General features: G+C 42.4%; 1 protein-coding gene and 1 long non-coding RNA gene across 2 annotated transcripts in view; one reads left to right on the top strand and one right to left on the bottom strand.

Annotated features, from left to right (window-relative positions):
- LOC135898393 (uncharacterized) overlaps nt 1-20344 on the bottom strand; it is a 67329-nt gene extending 46985 nt beyond the window's left edge. Inside the window, exons 1-2 of the mRNA XM_070527310.1 lie at nt 20330-20344; nt 19685-19781 (exon numbers count right to left, since the gene is read on the bottom strand). The gene's annotated coding sequence lies outside the window, so the exon portion shown is untranslated. The remainder of the gene's footprint in view (nt 1-19684; nt 19782-20329) is intronic.
- On the top strand, nt 6093-9924 carry LOC135898391 (uncharacterized). Its single transcript, XR_010563318.2, has 3 exons — nt 6093-6301; nt 6364-6425; nt 9779-9924. It is a non-coding gene; the product is annotated as an uncharacterized lncRNA (long non-coding RNA).
- Nucleotides 20345-20748: the final 404 nt, after the last annotated feature.

A 20748-nucleotide genomic window follows, 5' to 3' on the forward strand; every position in this document is an offset into this window, starting at 1 on the left:
AGTTGTAAAATAATGACGAGATTATTGTCAAGTTTTCAGCAACCAGCATAACTTCAAACATATCTTTACATCATGGTGTTGACAAGATAAGCAAAGAAGGTGCAATGTCTGGCAGTACGTAACGTTATAAACACAGCGCAAAGGAGACGACCTAAAGAATAAAAGATGGGCCAGGCAAGCGGCCTGTCCATCGTGTTCATTCATCTGCCCCAGTATACCAGAATAAGTGCACCAGGACAAGTTTTAATCATAAGCAGAATTTATAATTAGTAGAAATTGGTTAACGTCAGAAGTATTTTGTATACAGAAGGAGGTCCCATAGACAAAGACCGTATCGGGGCCTCGTGTACAAGAACAGTTATTATAGCTAACATCTGAAACCAACAGCAGCATATGATAAGGTAGTACACAAACAAGAACGGTTACAGAAAAAAAATACAGAATTGATTACAAATGATCATAAGACTCAGCATATCGGATGGTAGCAGGAAGAATTGAGTGGGAAAAAATACCAATAGTTTATTTACAAGAACAAAAGAAAAAACAAAAAAAGCAAAATAAAACGAACAAGAACAAAGTACTGTAAACCTTCTCGTTATAATCTCAATGATAAATGAATATAGTTCTGTTTTAAATTGTGATAAAGATCTTGCATTTTCATTATGAAAGCAACAGTGTTCCACATTTATGTGGAAGTGAATTCGACAATCTGTTTACCATAGTTAGTGCAGATTCTTCGTAAAAGAATGTTGTTATTCAACGCAAATCTGGTGGTACTATGAATCAAAAACTTAGATGGTGAAAATGTGATTGATGGTAGCTGATTAGTCACAAATATGTAGAAAAAAATACCTAGGTTGTATTTAGTGAGTCTAGAAATGCCATGAAGAGAGGACAATAATTTTAAAAAGGTATTTCGTTAGTGGTACTTCAATGAGTTTCTCAATAATTTTCCCAAAGAATGGTAGAATGCAAATAGCTCTGTAGTTATGTATTAATGAGCTGTCACCTTTTTTTTAGAACTGGAATTATTTTGCCACGCTTAAGTTCAGCAGGAAATACACCACTATTTAATGATAAATTAACAAGAAATGAAAGTATGTCAGAAATTAGGTGCGCAATTATATATTATTAGGAGGGTGGACCTCATCAATTCTAGCGCTTGTCAGTTTTATTACTTATAACAACAGTTATTTCTTCTGGCGCTGTAGGAAATAAAAATGAATGACGTAGACGGTTCATTCCGATGATCTGTCTATGAGAAGGTAAATTGTTAAGAATAAAAAAACAACTAAAATCGTTGGCTACAACAGCAGGGGGATTGCGCTCTACTCCATCATTAAAATTCTGGATACTTCGTTTAGTCGTGCGTTCCAGTTTAAGGAGATCACAATCTCCCATTTTATCGTGTCATAAGCAGCCTGCAAAATTCATTGCTCGAAATACAATCGTTTAGCTGATTTTAGTTTACAGTTAAGACTCTTACCGGAGTTTTTATATCAGGCACGTAAGTTCGTGTTTTCCTATGTAAGTTATCCCGTTTGCGCAAGGCTGTTAATAACTGCTGCGAGACACATGGATTGTGAGAAAATGCCACAGTTTTCTTACATTTCCATTTGGAGGTGAACAGTCGTAAGCATTTATTTATTTATTTATTTATTTATTTATTTATTTATTTATTTGTTTATTTAGGGACCGTAAAGGCCCTGAAGGGCATAAAATAAGGAGGGGCGGGATTTGCAATACAAAAGCATTGTGTCACCTAAACAAACAAGAAGAAAAAGAAAGATATGGGTTGGGTAAAAGGAGAACACTGTGGCATAACGACACTTTCAGGATGTTATTCATCTCCAAATCAGGCGCAGTGAGAGAAATATTACACAATTCTGAATGCGCATAAATAACAGGAACAGCGAAATGAATATCGGAATTGGTAAGCAGTGTAATATAACATAAAGGTTGAGCAATACATTTCAATGTGCACGAGTAAACAAAAAAAAACATTATATCATTCTAAGAGACACACACAAACAAAGATCGTCGTTATACATGAAGATGCTCCAGAAGTTCCCTTCGAAAACTAGCTGCATCGGTGCAAGCGACAATCCTTTCTGGTAACGCGTTCCATTTTTTTATGGATTGCGCTAGACGTCATCATTGGTATTTTAGTGTACGAGCAAATATGGGTTGCACTTTGTGTTCATGAATCCGCCTGGATGAAATGTGATGTGCCGGTTCAATGCAGTTGGTTGCAAAGGTTAACTCGCCGTAATATAAAGAATGAAAGAAGGTTAAACGCGAATATTGGCGTCAGGAGAGCGGAAATGTCGATGCTGCTTTTTAGAATGGTACGCTCGTGTAGGGTGAATATGAGGAAAGTGTGAATCTTACCGCCTTATGCTGTACTGACTCGATGCGGTTCTGCATCGAGTCAGTACAGTATAAGCACAGTATACGTATACACAGTATACAGTATAAGTATATGGCACTCAGTACCTGAGTGTCATACTATAGATGCGGGTTCTGACAAGGACCGGATGAGAGATGCGCAAGCGTGAAGCTTCATTTCTGTGTTGGAGGGATCCAAACGATGTTTGATAAGTCCTATTTTCTCAAATGCCTTCTTGTTTATATGCTCTAAGTGTGTGGACCAAGTTAGATGTATGGTTAAATAGATGCCCAGTTACTTGAAACTTTCCACTCTCTCTATACCTGTATTGTTTATTACGTTAGCATTTAGAAGAGTATTAGTAAGTGTAAAAAATGTAATAAGCTTTCTTTTTTCTATGTTTATCTCCATATGTCATGCATCTCCATATACCATGATGCAATAAGTTAAAACAAATGTGGAAAAGGCTTTCTGCCGGTTGTTTAGTGATTTAATTTCAGGGCAGTTCGTACAAGCAACAGCAGTTATGAAGCCGACTTTGTCCAGAACATCTTTAGTATGTGAAGATGGGTAAGGTCGCACATTAGCATTCAAGCGTAAGAACAGGGGGTAATGATCAGTGATGTCAATGTGTAAAACCTTTGCCTCTGGTGAATGAAGCAGGTTAGAAAGAGCATCATCAATAAGTGTGCCTGTGCCATTAGAGACTTCGCGTGCGGGCACGTCAATTAAACAATCATATCTGTAGCTATGGAACAAACTAGTATAGTGAATGCAGATGGGTGATGTTTCATCGAGCAAATTATTATTTATACCACCCATTATACCAACACTTCTATTTTCTAGTGATACAGTGTGTAAAATATGACCTAGATGGGTACAGGATTCATTGAGTGACGATGGATTAGAACGGTAAATGCAGCCAAATACGATGTTCTTGTTTTCCTGAACAAGAAAGCTGTTACTGAATTCAATCGAAACAAATTCGCATTTAGTATTGGTTAAGGATAGGTCATGTCTACTTCGATAACCAATATTAGAAAAAGCATATACGGCCACACCATCGTGACTGGTCGTTATTCTATTGCAGTATATCGATTTACAGTTCGGGAAGGAAAACTAATTTTGGTCGTAGTCGGATAACAAAGTTTCAGTAATGGCAATTGGTGAAAATAAACTAGTCCGTAATGGGAGGAAATTATCGATTGCTTTGAAGTGCTTAGGAAGACTCATCGCGTTGAAATGAATGATGGAATGAAATATACTTAAAAAGGAATTCACTTGATGGGGTTTCAGTAGAGAAGCCATAATTGTTACGTAAACTGGTTAAACAATGAGCTCTAGTCTATATTGATTATGTCAAATTCGTCTCGAATGCCCAGAACTTTGCTGTTAGTAGATTTCATAGCGTTGATTTGGCAGTTGTCCGTCCAAAAAACATCCAGTCCCTTTCTTTCTTCAAAGTCAGGGCTTTGGAAAAGAGAGCCTTGATAGATGGGGTCAAGTGCACGTTTCAAAAAGGGAGCATTAAATGAGCCAGGGAATCCAATGTCACTAAGACAAAGTATGTCTTTACGCCCTCTGCTCACAATACCAGCTTTCTTAGTTCTGGAACAGAATCGAGCAATGATGTTTTTCTTGCCATTAGCTCTGGTTGGTACGCGATGAACAATGTTCCATATACGAAGCCATGCTTCACATATGGGAAAGGTTTTTTTTTTTCCTGCGCATCCTCACAGTAGATTCTTCGTGTTTTACCACTTTATGGGCATGGTCTTGTTTTCTTAACTACGTCAATTGCAAGTTAATATTGATAAAGTTCCTTTCTAACCTTTCTTCTCGTTATTACTTAACGAGGGTCTCGAATCCAGCAACATTGATGCCTTCAGGTAGCATATGTAGGTTTATTGACCAGTTGCCTTCACCCTAAAGAGATCACTTTCTCGTGACGCCTGCGGCAAAAAAAGACGTTCCACGTCCGCTGCCAAGGTCTGTGAGTGGTGGCACTGGCTAACACTCCCAGGGATCTACTAGGACACATAAATACCCAAGAAAGTGGATGGGAAAATGACGCCGCGGTAGCTCAATTGGTAGAGCATCGCACGCGAAATGCGAAGGCTGTGCGTTCGGTAACCACCTGCGGCAAGTTGTTTTTCATCCACTGTAATTTCTATTAATTTATCGTTTCTTTATTTCATTTATTAAGCACAAGTAATTTTCCCTATGTTGTCCTTGGTGTCAGTGTTTGTTGGCTTCTTATGATATGGCTAATAAAAATCGGGCCCTTCGGTTAACCCCCTTTCTCCTGTCATCTACAAGTAATTTATAAATATGTTTTCTGTTTGTACAATTAAGACTTCGCACCTGTGTTGGCAAATCATAGAAAATTACCCATATTTTGGGACACAGTAAGGGTATGTAAGAAAAAAGGAAAATTCATTTTTTGGCAATTTAGATGCCGGAAATTTTTTAGCTCATGACAAAAAATCTTCTTCCATGCCTTTTTACGGTGCAGAGTACCAATAGTGGCAATCATTATTTTGGTTCCTAACCAATGGAATTCAGGCCAATGCAACGTGTCATAGCTATTTTGCACAGATGCGGTTTGGCGTAGTTTCAAAAGTGGAGCAAGTTCCGCCTCACCAGCTTTTGTCGCGCTTGGTGCAAATGACTTGAAGTTGCAAGGACAGGCTTCCCTTATGGCGAACGTAAGCCACCTTACAATGTGTTTTGGGTTCATTAGAAAGCGGCTAAATTTATTTGTTGGAATAAATTTCTGGATTCTCTCTTTCTTAAATTCATGCCAGACCTCTGTATCTAATAACGCTGCAAACAAAACACGACAGAATTAACTTTCCAGAACAAACATATTTTTAAGTGGTCAACAGTGCCCAAGCAAAGCACATGGTGAACACAAAAATTTCATCAGACGTTGCTCGATCGATCACTGACGAAAACTTCCTGTTACCATCTTGTATGTCTGGAAATTCCAGCACACTTGACATCCACGGATTCCTCTGTTACTAGTAAAAGCTGCGGAAATATTTCAGCAAGTATTCTCCATCTTGAATTTACACTCATGCTGTACAATAACTTTATAACCAAATCTTTCAATTGATATTTTCAAACAAGAATATCTCCTATTGATATGATTTGAAATGCGAAATTGAATATACAGTTTTCATGAGACTATTGTGATATGAAGATTCATGCCAAAGCAATGTTCACTATTTAGCTGCGATGTGCGCAATTTTAGTCGCCGGCATTCAATGCACGTGTTTAATGAGCCAAGGTTGATGCTACGCAGTACTTATCTTGCCATTTCAATGCCAGATCTGTATGAGGTTTTGACGTGCTGTCCCTCGGCATAACATGTTTTTCAAGCATCAGCAAGGTGAAACTGTCGCTTTATTCAGCTACAGAAACATTCCGCATGTCATATGACTCTGTGCCCACGTACTTCTTTTCTGCGTACTACCATGGAGGATTATTATCTTACCGGGTAATTACCTAGTCAGTTCTATTCCAAACCATTGCTAAAGAGATTGTTCGATATTCTTTATACCTAGATTGCACTATACGGCTAGATAGTTTTTATGCAAGGTTCTAGGAATTGTCTTCATATCGTTTAGATTGAGGGACTCGATAAGAGACAGCACAAGGCATAAAAGGGAAAACAAGATTTTTGGCATGCTGGCTCAGTTGAAGGCAATTTTATAGAATGAAATATGACAAAACGAGAGTGGATTTTTGTGAGGGTGAGAGCGAGAAAAAGAGCTCAATATTTGTATAAAGCCTTCGCAGATGATCACCTGAATGTATATGCTCAGCGTTTACATTTCGGGAGGATTTCGTCGAGAAAGTCCACTCCTTTCCTTGCGAAGACCTCCAACTCCACATCCTGCGAACTTGGTGAGATTCTAGCTATGGCGACGTAGTTTTATTCATGTTTTTACCCTTTCTAATTGTTACAGGTAGGCTGCAGCGCTGTTCAACATGAAAGTCTTGACCATCCTCGCCATTTTAGCATTAGCAGGTGAGTTTCTTGGACAAGACACCAATTTTATGTGATATGTTCATCGGTAAACTACTGAAATTTGTAAAACAATATTCTCAATTTTTGTGAGCAAAACCGATATATATACCCAGCATTTACTTTTTCTCTAGCTTCCGTAGCTGCAAGAAATCCCTGATTAAAGCACTGCTCCAACTTTTACGCAAACATAGACCATAAAGGGTGATATGCTCAAGACAACTAATGGTTCTGGTTTCGCAAATGCGACAATGCATATATTGAAATTAGGCGTAGGAAAACAATCACCTATAGAGTTGCATAATTTTAATCAACTTCAGCGCGTTGTAATTTTGTTTTGCTTTGTGTAAGAGAAAGAAATCTCATATTGCCTTTAATTCTTTATTGACCACCGAACCGCGAGCGGCAAGTTGTACAATAATATTTGATCGAAGAGTCCGAGTTTCCCCATCGCTACGTGAATGATGTACGAGATCTCGTTATAAAATATTATTATTATAATATTATATTAAAACCTAAGTAAAATATGTCCTTTTGAAAGTGTTTTGAAAGTTGGTAGACAGCAGAGACCACAATTCCTTGAACTCATTAACCCGAGGCAGCCCTGAAAGGAACCAAAGGTGTGCATATAGTTCCTGTCATTATTGAAGTACTCCTGCCGTCAAGTTGGACCTATTACATATTACCGGCTTATGTGCCTAATGATTGAAAAGGGCCACTGAATTGCTCATGTGAAACAAAGGCTTACAGCACGGGACATCATAGTGACAAGTGCCCAGCAGTTCACTTCATTACGATGTCGGCCATGTGGCGCTGGTAAGCCTAAGTAAAATCCAGAGGCGGTTTAGCTGCCGCAAATATGACACATTAAACATTTCTTCTCATGCATCTGTAAGAATGTTGCTTACTTGGACAAATGGTAACAACACAAATATACTGACAGGAATGTTCAAATTCTGTATAGATGCCAAAGAAGAACTACGCTTGTGCTGTCTGAAATAGGCTAGGTAGCTTGTTTTCCTTCGGGCACTGTTGCTATGTTACAGTCAGTTGTTTTGCATTCGCTGAGACTGTTTTGCATTTTACTGATACGTATCTAAATCAGAATGCAATGTGGGAATGAGAACCAGTTTACCTCAGTACAATATTACCCTTTTTCTTGGTGAAAGTTATATCTTCAGTTGGAATAACATGGAATAATTTGCTAAAGTGCCTTTTCAAAGGATCGAAATGTGAATACTACATCACTGAGGCCTGAAAACAGATACTAAAGCATAAGAAATAATACAGAGATTGCGGGCAAATAAGACACCCGTTTTGTATAGCACCACGCTTAAATTCTTCGATACAAAGAAAGAAGCAACTTTTTTTATCACATGCAATGCATTTCCGCAGTAGATTATCACCGTCACTTTCATGCACTCTATGATGTGCACACACATACGAGAGAGAGATTAGATTTTGTTAAGGAAACGCAGATCGGAGACGTCACGTAACAGCTCTTGGCCCGCGACTGTGCTGAGTGCAAAGGGGAGGAAGAGAAAAAAAAGAGCACGGGGAGAGATGATATGGATTGACGGTAGCACGCGAGTATATCCACAAAGATGTGCAAATAACACGTTTCTCGAGAATAACACTCGAGCGAAGAGGTTCACTCGAGTGCCCGTACATACCTAAGAGAAAGTTCTTACTCAGTCGCTGGCTTGTGCCACTCCTGATTTTCCTCCACTTACGCAAACGCGTACCACCATTGAAGTTACTGTGCCCATTTACATTGCTGCTAATCGCAGAACGCCGACCTAACAATGAGATCGGTTATGCGGGATTGTCTTCCTCTAGAAAATTAAACTTCAAACTTACAAGTACTTATTGTTCATGGAGGTCTTCCAACGTTCGCTGCAAGTTATCTCCAGTTTTCCTGTAGAGGATGATGTCTTCTGCACACCGCAAATTGCTGATATGAAAAACACTGACACTCCCTTCTATGCTTTCCAAGTCAAAAGTGTTAAATACGTCTAGGCATGTAATAAATAGCACTGGAGAGGTTGTCTTTTGGGTCACTTATTTCTTGATCGGTAAAAACATTTGACTTACTGGAGGGCTATGCGAATGACGAAATCAGAAGGAGGAAATATCTGGTTCAATTCATCATTAGACAAGCCATTAGGGTTTCCACTTTATGAGCGAAGGATTGTTCGACTTCACGTTTTACTCAGATGACGGCAGGGCCTACGGCTGAAACATCAGTTTCTTTTCAAAATCGTTTCCCCCGTTTTATCCCTTTAAGGCAAAAAACAGCGCGGATATTTATATATTTGAAGAAAGGAAACATTGTCTCTGACGACGTTTTGTTACTTGACGTTACGGCAGGCACTCCGGAAGAAATGTTGAGTAAAGACTAGCCTCAATGACCCAGGCTCCCTCTATCTAAAGTAGTTCATGTAACAAGCAAAGACGCGTTGCTTTATTGTAATACAAATATAAATGAAAATATAATTTTCAGAAAAAAGAGCAATATCATATTGAACGCTTCGGTTCAGCACCAACATTTTTCGAGAATAATATAACTGATTTGATAAAGCGGAATACCCGGCAAGCATTTGGACTGCAAATTTCCTTTTCCAACGTATGTGTTGTGTGCGCGCGTGTGCGTGCATGTATGTGTTCGTGCGTGCATGTGCGTGCGTGCATGTGTGTGCGTGTGTGTGTGTGTGTCTGTGTGTGTGCATGTGTGTGTTCGTGCGTGCGTGCATGTGCGTGCATGTGTGTGTGTTTGTGCGTGCGTGTGCGTGTGTGTGGGTGCGTGCGTGCGTGTGTGTGTGTACGTGCGTGCGTGCGTGCGTGCGTGCATGTGTGTGTGCGTCCGTGTGTATATCAGCACATACGTGGGTACGTGAATACAATGCCTATACATATACAGATGGTGCGATATTCAATAAAAATAGCGTTGTGAGGCAAAATAGGCGTGTGTCTTTCTTCTGAATCTTGTGTAACGAAACTGCACTGTTCTCGTTTTGCATGTGGAAAAACTCATCCAAATGTGAGCTCTTAATAACGCATACGTAGGTCAGCAATTTTCTTTACTTGACACGGCAAGCAGTATTTACAATTACGGATAATGGCATCGCTTTGACAATAAAAGGGGTACGCATGGCATGGAAACACCACATTTATTTGATGATCCATTGTCTCGTTTTCATGCGTTCTTCTAGGGTGTTACAACAGCGATGAACAGCGGGCTGAGCTTGGGCGTGTTATACCGCGAGCGCATTTGAGGGCCAGGATTTTGCATTTGAGGCAGACAGTCCAAGACGAGATATGGCTATTGTCACTGACACGTTACCACCTTTCTGCAGGTTATGCGGCTGCTTGCAAGGCTTCAGCCTGCAATAGCCACTGCAAGGATCTCGGGTCAAGCGGAGGAAACTGCGATGGAGGCACGTGGTGCACATGCAACTAGACAAGAAACGCTGCGCGGGACATGATGGCAATATAAAGCTACCTCCCGTGCAACAATGTGATCTGTGTTACTGTGGTGCATTATATTGTCACGTGGAGGTGACGTTAAGAACACAGTAGCAATACCGTGAAACACAAAACTAACTTTTATAGGGCGAACCTGTGCCCACAAAAACAGGCTACACTTATAGCACAACGATAGCGGCGAACACGGTCGGCGATCGTCGAAAATCTGATCAGCGGGGCAAGCGCGTCCACTTTTATACAGTAGTCGTCGAATGTTCAAGACTAATCGTTCGGACAAGCGTGCATTCCACAAAGTTCTACACCATTCGCGTCACGCGATGAAATCAGATAACACAACGTTCGGCGACAACAGACAGCCGGATAGATGCATCGACAACTTTCCAGAAACTTCGGATACATGCAGGCGCGTCCCGCGCTGTGCGATTACATTTGTTAGGCGGCGAAACGTGGTCGGCCGATAAAGATAAGTACACGTGTCAATATAGGACAATACAAAATGTATGGCCCGAAAGGACGCGCCACGGAGAAATAACGAAGGTAGTTTCGATGCGTTTGCAACGAATGCATCAGAGCACTTTGCATTAGATGAAACGAATGGGCTCATTGAGAAGACCAGGGATGAAATTGTTAGAATCGTAGAGTTAGAGAGTTTATTTACGCTTACATTTAACGTCTAACCATGAATCTAGGCTGGAATGTGGCTATTCCATGTTTACTCGGCAGTCCCAAAGGGAGGTAAATAATGAAAGACATTTATAAATGTCCAGTTTAACTAGGGTTTTGCCGACTTGCGTGCCGTTTAGTATAATTAAAACCAAAATAAATTTAGACAATGAGGAATCAGTGAAATGCCGCGATAGGCATATTTCACGCTTTTTGTGTAGTATTCAGCTTCTGCGATGCAATAGGCATTTTGGAATGTTTTCTTCTTCAGGACACATGTTCTATCGGGCTCTCGTTTGAAGTAGATCTCCCTACATACTCCTCCTGGGACAACAAGTCTCTAAGTGTTCATGATGTGGAATGCGGCGAGTTCGAGAAAGTGACCATAACCATCCACGAAAAGGATGAGTAATACACGCTAAATGAATTCGAACCTCTTTCGTAAGAAGAGAAGGTACTTGAAAGAGGTAAAAGCCTATTAGGTCTGTCTCCCACTTCCACCCTATATTGTTGGCTATTATTACGTTGTCAGTGCAGATTGCAGGATCCAATCCCGGCCATGGCAGCCGTATCTTCAAGGGGACGAAATGTAAAAACGCCCGTGTCTCGTGCACAGGGCTCCTTTAAATATTCCCTAGTCGTCAAAATTAATCTGCAGTCTCCCACTACGACATGCCTCATAATCAGATCATCGTTTTGGCACATAAAAATGCAGAATTCAGTTGAATTTATTGTCGGGGCAAATGACCTGGCGTGACTGTTTTGTTATTATTCTGTAACAGGCACTTAACTGCCCGAAAGGGTGTTGTGAGGTTTTATTGCGTTTGATTACAGCTCGAACTTTCTTACTTACAGCGCGAATTTTACTGTGTTAGCACTAGGAGGGTGCTTTACGCACTTCCCGGGGGCTATTTATCTATGTTTGTACCTGTATGGTAACGGTAACGAAGAAGAATCTTCGTTACGAATTAACTCGAGCAGCATGAAAACTAACAGGAACGGTGCTTCGACAGCAGTCTAGGATTGTGCCGCAGTTCTCGAGTCGGCAAACGTTCCTGTCGACCAGGTGAACCGCCGCAAAAAGTACGATATTCTCAGAGCCATCCCGTATGCTTCCATATGGGGGCGTATTTTCGTTGAAAGAAACTGACAAAGTATCCACCACCGTTACCAGCTCGTTCTCTCTGAGCGGGCTGCTGCCGGTTTCTTCCTGAAGAAATGGAGCGTCGATTCAGCGAAATGCAACGGCTTGGACAGGAAATTCGCTGCGAATCCTTTGGGGATATTTGTTTGGGGACAAACATAACCACGGGGAAAAACGTGGGCATCAAACTCATGTGCATCAAGACGAAGCACCCGTAGCTACACCTCGAGTTCAAGTTCTACAAAATGTTGCAGAGATATGTCGGCATCCCCCTGATGAAGTGGTGTGGTTCCGATGGCGACTACAAGGAGATGGAGCTGCCGGGCCCCCCGCTCGAGCACCTATTCAACTGTTGCAACCGCAAGTTCTCCCTCACGACGATGCTGTTAATGGCAAACCAGCTAATATCACGCGTTGAGTACATCCATTGGAAGAAGTTAATAACCACGACATCAAGCCCGACAACTTCCTCATGGGGCTGCGCGAGCAGAGCAACCTGTTCTACATCATCGAACTTAAGCTACGCAAGAAGTACCGGGACTTTCGGGCGCACAACCATATCTCCTACCGGTAGAACAAGAACCTGACGGGCGCGGCACGCTGCACCTCGGTGAACACACATCTGTGCATCAGATTCGCTTGGATTACCTGGAACTGATGAACTTCAACCGGTGCAACCTGCCGTGGCAGGGATTGCGATCGGTCACCAATCGGCAGAAGTATAGGTGCATCAGCAAGAAAAAGATGTAAACGCCCATCGAGGAACTCCGTCGCAACTTTACCTCGGAGTTTTCCACCTACCTGAACTACTGCCGGTCGAAGCGCTTTCACGAGAAACCCGACTCTCGTACTTGCAGCGTTCTTGGTTACAGGTAAAATGTATGTGTGCTTGTATCTTACCACTTTCCCACCTATGTGGGCCCCTGGGTAGTTCGTGGACGAAGGAACAGGACATCGGGCTGCTGGGCTCAGGTAACATGGCTCGAAACCAGCCATCGGACAAATTTGGGCGACTCTGTATGTGGCAATGTGCACATGTGTGACGCACTTCAACGAACCTGTTTCGCGCCAACATGGGTCACTGTAGACGCGCGACTCGCAAGGCATCTCTGGTGCTCGAAGAAACTCTGACGCCAACATGGAGCACTCGTCATGCGCCAATCGGTCTGTGGTGGTCGCCATTGAAGCTCTTTGATGCCAACTTGGGTCTCTGTGCATGTGCCATAAGGCGTGTACCGCTCCTCACTCAACGTCTTCGACAAGAACTTGGGAAATTAGGTGTGTCACACTGGGAATAAGCCTCTCTACACTGACGAAAAATATCCCTTAAGTTTCTCCCATGCTGAGCGAAATCGAACCCAAGTCACATGGGTTGCTCAGGGGCAGCAACCCAGTGCACTAGCAGGTGGGGCCACAAATGCGCACGACCTGCAGAAAGATGGTAGCGTGTCAGTGATAACAGTCATCTTTCTTGGTGAACTGTCTCTCTCCAACCGAAAATCATGACTCTCTAGTCATTTTGATCGTGGTTTACTGACTGTCATGGAAGTGTATGGACCACGAATGTGTCTCAAGGTAAAACTGTCCCTGAAGCTTCCTACGGGCAAGTCCTGCAGTGTTTGAGAGATCGTGTAAGCCATGTGTGAAAAAATTCCTCCGAAAAAATGCCCTGGATACTGTGCCCCGATACTGCCCCTGCGAGCTGTCATTGACATCGGGTGAGATTTGTGTTAAGCGATGTCTTCACTGTGCCGGAACACATTTCTTTAGCCTTCTGCAACTTTTTTTGTTCCTGAAATGCACATTGCTATTCCCTTGCCAACACTTCATATGGGACGAGTCGACTGGAAAAGGTCATCGCTGCTGAAATTCTTGAAACGGGCCACTTTGAGGTTTCATCTCCCCTCTTCTTTCTCAATGTCCGTAACTAAACGCACGAAAGAACGCAGATAGAAATCACGGAAGAAAGAATGGTGGGCACAATTCCCGATAAAACAAGTTTCGAAATTTTAACAGCATTTTTGACTACGCATTCTGTTCCCGCCGTTTCGAATTTTCGGAATCGTAAATTGCTGAGCGATAACGCATTAACTCCTAGAAAGCTTCAGGGGAGAGAACTTCCAAGCGTCCTTTGAGCAATGCAAGGAGAGGTGAAACAAATTAATTGTGTCCAAAGAGCAGGAATTTGAAAGTGACTACATTGACGTATCTCTACGTTTCTGACATCAAATTTATTAAACATACTCCTCGATATTTTCGGAAAAGACTCGCAAGTACATTTTGTCTACACCTGTCTTGCGACAATAACAAAATTACGTCATGGAAGTATTGCAAGAGTTCACCTAAGTATAACCATTATTTGAAATAAATTTCAATAAACTCTAAAGATTAGAAGCGCGCGCCTTTCTGCGCGTTACATTTCCCTTTTTATTCGCGTACGAGCTAAACCCCACAAAGACGGTTAAAAAATTAGAATAAATACAGGAAGAAAGATAATTACGCGATTTTTGTCAATCTTGCAGCAACCTTCATCACTTCAAACATCTTTTTGCATCACAGTGTTGACCAGATAAACAGAGAACGTGCAATATCTAGCAGTGCTTTACGTTATAAAGATATCACAAGGAAGACGAAGGAAGAGGAGATGAGCCAGGCAAGCAGCTTCTCCATCGTGTCGACCCATTCTGCCAAAGACCGCCACTGAGTGCAGCACAGTAAGTTTTAAAGTTTGGCATATAGGAAAGGATTTTCTCGCACACCCTTGAATGGCTTCCTTCGTGTTTCACCTCTTTACATGGGTGGATTTGTTTTCTTAACTCCGTCCATTGCACGAGAATCTTGACAATGTTACCATTATGCACAAGCAATGCATCACTATGTTTTCCCTTCGTACCATTAGAACTTCGTACCAGTGTTGCCAAGTTGTAGGAAATTACCCATATGGTAGGAAACAGCAAGGGTTTGTGGTAAAAAAGTAATACTCATTATTCCACCATTCATTATTACATATTATTGATACACCGATAAAATGGGATATCCCCCGCAACTATACAGAGATCTCATAATTCAGCGCATTATTCATGCAAAGCTGGTGAAAGTCTGACTCTACGATCAGATCAGGTTAATATCCTCGTTGCGGCTCACGGTCCTGTAATTCAGTATCAGAGTTGTTGCATTTAGCAAATCAAAATCACTATTTATCTTAGGTAAATTACCATTTCAGGTCTATCTTTATGGGCAAGTTGGAGAAGTGCTTTAATAATAAGAGATTTCTTGTAGCAATGCAGCTTTGGAAACAAGTAAGTGCTGGCTATATCTATGGGCTGTGCTCACAATTAAATTATATTGCTGTTTCACAAGTTTCAATAGTTTACCGTTGAACTTATCACATAAAGTTGGTGTCTCTTGACCAGGAAACTCAAATGCTAATGCTAAATTAAGGGACGAGGATGGTCAAGAGTTTCATTTTGAAAACTGCTGCAGGCTACTTGTATGAAAGGGTGAAACTTGAGTGAAACTGCGTATACAGAGCTAAAGTCTAACCAGTTTTACAGGATGTGGAATTGGAGGTCTTCGCAAGGGTAGGAGTGGCCTCTCTCGACGAAATCTTCCCAATATGTAAACGATGAGTGCATGCATTCCTGTGATCATGTACGAAGGCTTCATGAAACGTATAGAGCTCTTTCTCGCGTTTTCACCCTGAAAAAAACATCCACGTTTTCTCACATTTGATTATTTAAAATTGCATTCATCCGTGCCAGCATAAAAAAAAATATTTTTCTCCCGCTCATACCCTGTGCCGTCCCTAATATAGGCACTTAATCTAAAGGTCATGAAAAAAAGTGATCTTCAATGACCTAGTCACTTGTATAAAAATTTCCTAGGCGGACAATGCAGCGTATCTATAATAACGAGTAATTTCGTTATGAATGCTTCTAATTAGAACTGACTAGGCAAATCGCCTGTACGGTAATAGTCTCTACGGAAACACGCGGCAAAGATGTGCATGCATGCACAAACATTTGACATGCAGAATGTCTTTCTAGCTGAATAAAGCGACAGTGCTATCTTGCTGATGCGTCAAAAATATGCTATGCCCGAACACAGCACGTCAAAGCTTCAATCACAATACATATCTGAAACTGAAACGCCAAGATAAGTGATGTCAAGCTTGAACGTTTGCTTCTAAAGGGCCCACGTGCATGGAATGCCGGTGACTCAAATTCCGCACATCGCAGCTAAATAGTGCACATTACTATGACATGAATTTTTTAAGTACTATATTGGCAAAAACACTGTATGTGCCATTTCGAAGCACACATTACAACAAAAGGAAACATTCTTTCTAATAAAATAACAGTTCAAAGTTTTGATTACGAAGGTATTGGACAGCACTAATGTTGATTCTAAGTGGAGAATACTCCCAGCAATATATCAATGATTTGTTAATTGTAGCAGAGGAATGCTTACATATCAAGTGCGCTGACATTTCTAGGCAAGGAACATTGTAACACGAACTTTTAGACAGTGATTGATCAAGGAACGCCTCATATATTTGTTTTTAATCGAGAAATGCTTTGCATCGCTATGTTGAGCACTTACAATTTTCTTCGTCCTCGGAAGTTAATTTCTTCCTGCTGGGCTGTAGGACTACATCATTCAGAAATCTGGCAGGCATATATGAAGGGAAGAGCCCTGAAACGTCTTAAAACAAATGTATTTATCAGCACTGCAATCACCATGAAACTGCGACCACGATTACGTGCCCCACAAGTCAAGTTTGCCCTTTAAACTTCTAGTCAGTTGTACGAAGTGCGACAAAAACTGGTCACGCATAACTAGCCCCAGTTTCAAAAGTATGCTTAACAGCGTCTGTGTAAAATATTTACGGCATGTTTCATTGGCTTAAGTTCAATTGTCTGCAAACAAAATGAAATACTTTTGCACTATTGGTGCTCTGCAACATAAAAAGACACAAAAAGAAATTTTTGACGTTACCTAAGAATTTCTCAATTTTAAATTTCCAGATAATAAATATTACTTTTTTCGACAAACCCTTGCGATTTCCCACAATATGGGTAATTCTCTACGACTTGGCAATACTGGTACGAAGTTTTAATGGTACGAAGATAAAACATATTGATCAATTGCTTATAAATAATGGTAACATTGTCAAGATTCTCTTGCAATCGACTGAGTAAACCACGCATGTAAACAGGTGAAACATGAAGAAAGCCATATAAAGATGCGCGGGAATAAACATTTACGATGTGCCAGTCATTAAAACTCATTCTGCTGCACTCAGTGGCGGTCTTGGCCTGAAAGGATGGTCAAGATGGACAATCTTCTTCCGTGGTCCATCTCCTCCTCCTTCGCCTTGCTTGTGATACTTATAACCTAACGTACTGCTAGACATTGCACATTCTCTGCAAATCTGGCGAACACTATGAAGCAAACAGGTGTTTCAAGTTAAACTGGTTGCTGCAAAATGCACATAAATCTCGTCTTTATTTTTCAACCGCGTTTGTGCGGTGTAGCTCGTACGCGAAGCAAAAGGGAAACGTAACACGCAGAAAGACGTGCACTTCTAGTCTTCACAATTTCTTGCACGATAGTGAAGCGATGGTAAGAGATAGTAAAGTGAGATGGTAAAGTGAGGCAAGATCCTGTAATACTTCTGTCAAGTAATTTGGTTGTATTCGCTTGACTTGTCCACACAAAAGTTAAACTTACGAGTCTTCTCCAAAACGTCGTGCTCTAAGTTTACAAAATATCATTTTGCAAACTTACAGATCCATCAATGTGGTCACCTTTAGAATACTCCCCGTTGGACACAATACACTCACTCCGCCTTCGTTCAGTGCTGAAAGCACCCTTGGAAGTCATTTCGTATTCAGCTTTATCGGAAGTATCGCTTTAGTGTGGTGGAATGCATGAACCCCAAGAGATGAAACGAGGGGAACAGAACCCACGGACAAAATTCTGTCGCGCCAATTTCCAAAAAATTACCGACGATTACGTTACTTCCTAATGCGAAATTTGAGCGCAGCAGAGAGCTGTGGCGCGAGCAGACGATAGTACGAAACGAGCGGATCGGCTGAGACCAGACACGAGTGCGCATCGAGCCGTAAGGAGGGTCCGCATGACACCAGCATCGCGCGCGCACGTCACTGAAGGGGCCGCTCTCATTGGTCTCCGCCATTCGCGGCTCCCGTCCTTCGTCTCCCACTCCAGCGAAGGGGGGCGGAGCTGGTTACGAGGCCGACGCCGACGACGACGAGAAACCCAGGAACGGACGCCAAAGAGCTGCGCTCTAAAACATTTCCACTTGAAGGGTGTGCACTATTCAATTGCTGGGGATTTCTGTCTCCGTTCTTTTGTATGTTCGGTTTCATACATTCCGCAAGAAGAACATGCATAAAAACTCTAACTGGCCTATTTCATAGACTTCAGTAGCGCTATTATTTTCGTTCGTATTGTCATGTCTGAAATGTCACCTATGGAATCCTAATTTGTATTTCAGCGACATAAAAAGTCGCACAGCACTAACCTGGGCACTTAGGAAAAGTGTTTTGGCACAGTGATGAAACTGCGTGCCAGAATCTCATGCACTCTCAATGGCTCCTCGTAGGGGCGTCATCACGGTGTAGCATACAGCTCCCCTAATTCGAAAAACTAGGTCGCACGTGGTTCACACAATCTGTCAAGCGCTGCAGAACCTCAACGTAGGAACCTTCATAGACAATTTGACCGTGAGGCACAAAAGGCCGAGCAGACACTTCTATAGCATTGAATAAACCACAATCAACATGACTAGAGGGTCATGATCTTCGATTTGAGGGATACCGTTCACAAACAAAGATGACTATTATTAGTGACAAGCTTTTTCTTTCTGCAGTTCGTTCGCATTTGAGGCCCCGACTGCTAAGGCGCTGCCTTACTGCTCCTGAGCAACCATTGTTATCTGGGTACGATTCCATTCAGCATCAGGGAAATTTAAGGGATAGTTTTCATTCTTTCAGACTGGCATATTCACAGTGCCACATACCTAGATACCCATTGTTGGCCTCAAAGACGTTCATTTAAGCGGCCAACGCCCACTGGCACATGCGCAGAGACCAAAGGTGGCGTCAAAGAGGTTTACAGGGGACCACCAAACATCGAGGGGCACATACCGTGTGCTCCGTATCAGCGTCCCAGTTTCTTCGAACAGCGGTGTCTACCGAGTCCCAAGTAAACAGTCTGAATCTATGTCGGAATGAAAGAGGTTCGCTGAAGTTTGTCACTTATGTACACGTTGCCGTAGACGCAGTCGCCCACAGTTGGTGCGATGGTTAGTTTCGAACACTGTTACCTCAGCACAGCAGCCCGATGCGCTGCCCATTCAGCCACGAACAACCTAGGAACCAAGGATTCTACGAATCCTTGATTCTACGGATTCTACGAATCCATCGGAAAAGAGTACGCGGTCAAATTCGTGCGGATCCGTAGAATGCGCAAAATTAAAGCATTACCTGCGAAAAAAGTGACCGACCATGAGAGAACAACCCAGGGTGCTTTCAGCAATGGAACAAGAGGCCGGACGATTGTAATGTGTCCCAAGGGGAGTATATTGAAGGTGATGTATATCACAAACTATATTTCACAATACAATAATTTATTCGATAAAAAGTCTAATCCAAGGATAACATTGTGAACGCAGTTGTCGATCACAGCAAAGAGAACAGAAGTGGGGCGGCCGGATATACTTAAGCGCGTAGTACACTTTTCCAAGAACAACCAGCATGCCGCCGTAGGCCACACGACGCCCTCGGGCTGCTGTTCGGGTGACGGCCTTCTTTAAACGTCTGCATAGGCAAACACTCATCACAGATACGTAGGCTACAATGTCGACGAGTGCTTGGACAGCTACGCCGTCTATTTTAACGTCAATTCCACTTCTCTTTGTGAGCACAGAAATAGGACTTACTGCAGTAGTAGGTAATCAGCACCATATCCGAGGGCTTCATTTCTTAGGTTTCAGAGAGGCGCCCACCGAAAGCCAAAGGGGACGAAAGACGGCGTGGCTGCGGCGAACGAGAAGATGGGCGACGCGTTTGCGGTGAACGAGACTGGTGTCCGCGTGGCGATGGTGAGCGACTGTACCACGTACGCAAATGGCGTTCTTCAGTTAGAAATGCCTCAAGTCGCCGATGCTCCGAGCACCGCGCTTTTGCTCGCTTCAAGGTATTTGTCTGTTACCTAAAGCGCTCACGTCGCTTTGACCGCACAACCACAGATTCCTGACAGCGAATATGTCCTTTATCATCGAAGTGCTCTTGAACCGGAACGTTACTGTTCTGCATACGTTGGTCACGGTCAATAATAACGTCGTTCTCCCACTTCTGAATTTCAGCCTGTGCCCACAAATGAATCCGGCCGGCATGTTCTTGGCCAGTGTTTCTAGTGGTTCCTAATTTTAAATTGAGAGTCTGAATGCCGAGAGCGGCCTATTAGCGCCAATTGCAGCTCACAGCTCTGGTTCCTTAACGAATGACTTCGCGAAAATGATTGCACCTGACATGACCTCTGCACAGGCCACAGACATACGTCGGTACATAGAGAAAGGAGGTACCTGGCGTTTCTGCGTCGATTATCGCCATTTAAACAAGATCACATGAACAGTAAACAGTTCAGGCGGAAAGACGTCTACCCGCTACCCTGCACTGATGACGCCTTCAACTGCTTGCGCAGAGCTAAATACTTCTCGTCCATCGATCTTCGATCCGGCTACTGGCAGATTTCAGTTGATGAACAAGACCGCAAGAAGACGACCTTCACGCCGGATTGCTTATATCAGTTCAAAGTCATGCCCTTTGGTCTATGCAATGCTTCTGCGACATTTTAACGACATACGTCCCCTGCTTTAATCGTCCAGTGACATCTTTGATTTCGGCGACAGGCCCTTAGGCCAAGCATCTGTAGTTCACCACCGTTTTAAACACTGGATACATGAATCCCTATCGTGTGTCGTACCTATTGTGTATCGCATGC

This window comes from Dermacentor albipictus, chromosome 10 (genome assembly GCF_038994185.2).
Source record: "Dermacentor albipictus isolate Rhodes 1998 colony chromosome 10, USDA_Dalb.pri_finalv2, whole genome shotgun sequence".
In the NCBI taxonomy this organism is placed as follows: domain Eukaryota; kingdom Metazoa; phylum Arthropoda; class Arachnida; order Ixodida; family Ixodidae; genus Dermacentor; species Dermacentor albipictus.